The sequence below is a fragment of the Octopus bimaculoides genome, chromosome 17 (genome assembly GCF_001194135.2).
Source record: "Octopus bimaculoides isolate UCB-OBI-ISO-001 chromosome 17, ASM119413v2, whole genome shotgun sequence".
NCBI classification, from domain to species: Eukaryota; Metazoa; Mollusca; class Cephalopoda; order Octopoda; family Octopodidae; genus Octopus; species Octopus bimaculoides.
This window is the reverse complement of record NC_068997.1, coordinates 16,077,194-16,079,329: the sequence shown is the minus strand read 5'-3', so window position 1 is coordinate 16,079,329 and position 2,136 is coordinate 16,077,194. Positions and strand designations below refer to the sequence as shown.

The 2,136-nt window shown below is 40.1% G+C and overlaps 1 protein-coding gene across 5 annotated transcripts in view; it reads right to left on the bottom strand.

Annotated features, from left to right (window-relative positions):
* The window catches only part of LOC106867583 (zinc finger homeobox protein 3), a 502,463-nt gene that overhangs the window by 353,174 nt on the left and 147,153 nt on the right, over window positions 1-2,136 (bottom strand). The window lies entirely within an intron of this gene.

Here is a 2,136-nt window from a genome sequence, read left to right as displayed (position 1 = left end):
GAGTAGTAGTAGTAGTAGTAGCAGCAGTAGTAGTAGCTATAGTAAAAGGAGAGAGTAGTAGTAGTAGTAGTAGTAGTAGCAGCAGCAGCAGCAGTAGTAGCTATAGTAAAAGGAGAGAGTAGTAGTAGTAGTAGCAGCAGCAGCAGCAGCAGTAGTAGTAGTAGCTATAGTAAAAGGAGAGAGTAGTAGTAGTAGTAGTAGTAGTAATAGCTATAGTAAAAGGAGAGAGTAGTAGTAGTAGATGCAGCAGCAGCAGCAGTAGTAGTAGTAGTAGTCAGAGAAAGAGGAGTAAGTGGGGCCGGCATTAGTCACAGTTGTTCGTTATCCACGAGTGTCGGTACTGTTATCACACTGAAGGAACATGAGTTAATTTAGAGCTCTAAATTCACGCAACCTCTTTCTTTTACAATAGATGCATCCCTTTGTCAATTTGTGCTGTACAGCATGCAACATACACGCAAGTGTATGTACATACATATAAACTTGCATACATACTTACATACATACATACCACAGATGGTACTTATCATGCTAAATGCTTGACATGGAGTACTGACAAGTTTATGACATTCCACTTCAAAGGCTACCCCTATGCAATTCAAGAACGAGACCCCCACCATGTACCTACAGCATAAAATGCAAACACGTTGACAGACAAGAAATATAGGCTGCACAAGACCAAGGCTGAAGACATAAACCACGTTATTGCCAACTGCGAGAGAATGTCTTCAACGTATTTTCTTCCCATGACGCGGAGGTCAGAGCAATATGGAATAAGATAACAAAAAAGAAAACACCTATAGACGAAGGTGACTATACTGACACTTACGTGTCAAAAGAATATTGGTGGACCTTAAAAATTAAAGCACAACCGGCCAGATATTGCTTTGTGGGACCATGAGGAAAAGATATGTTCTTGTGTGGAAATTAGCTGCCTTCTGGACACGAATGTGGTTAGAAAAATATAAGCGAAAGAGTACATCTATGGGTCATTGATAAGGAGTTTGCAAATCCAGTGCCTAAGATACAATTACAGTTTCATACCGATTATTATTCGAGCAACAGGATACATACCAACACGCCTGGAATCTGGGATGTTGGAAAGAGAATGCAAATCCTTAATTCATATTCTAGAAACGACCACGATGTCTAGGACGATAGAAATCTGCAAGACATTCTTGAAATTTAAAGGACGGTGGTTAAAACAAGATGCTTATTCTAAATTATAAAGAGGAAGAGAACATATATTCATATTGGGACACGGAGAGAAATTTTGCAAAGTAGAATGGTCTTGCCTTGGGGTACAAATCTTTGAAGATTGTGTGACTTCCTCCAACCCCGTCGGAAATTCATAGGGTCCCTCTTAAGATCTCTCAGAACCGGATCGATGATTGCGTGCATACATCCATCCCTTTATTCATTTACCCATACCACACACACACGTTTATATATTAGATGGACCACCCTTCTGTGTCTGAGCGTAGGTTTTAGGACCACGGGAAACCTGTTCTAACATCATCAAGGACTCAGTCGACCATGGAACTATATGAACCTGCATCGTTCTTATCATCTACATAATCAAGTTTAATGACACTCTTGAAAGTGAAAACGGTGTGGTAAGAAACCCTAGGGTAACAAAATGAAATAGTGTTTGCTATTTATTTAGTTCCTTACTCTAAGTTTCGGTATTCAGTCTGTGTAGAATCAACTTCGGTTTTTCCAGTAGGTTCCAGGAGTATTACTAGAGTCAACTGAATCATTGCTTCTCTCTCCATATAGCTTCAAAATTTGTAGATATATGATGATATTAGGAATCACGTGTTCAAACACTGCGATGTTCCATTTCATTTTTCATTGTCGTGGGGTTGTTATTCTTTACCCTCTTCCACCATTACGTCTATTCAAATCGTGCTGACCTATGTTCAAATGTATAGTACCTGTGATCATCCGTCTTTTACATTTTTCAGACCCAGTATAGAAGCTCACTTTACAGCCATGTAGCGTCAGGTTCGGGCCCACTGCGTGACACCTTGGCTGAGTATCTTTTGGTCCGGGCCAAACAATGAACTGTGAATGAATTTGGTCGAGGGAAACTGTGGAAGCCTATCGTATGTGTGTGTGTGTGTGTGTATGTAT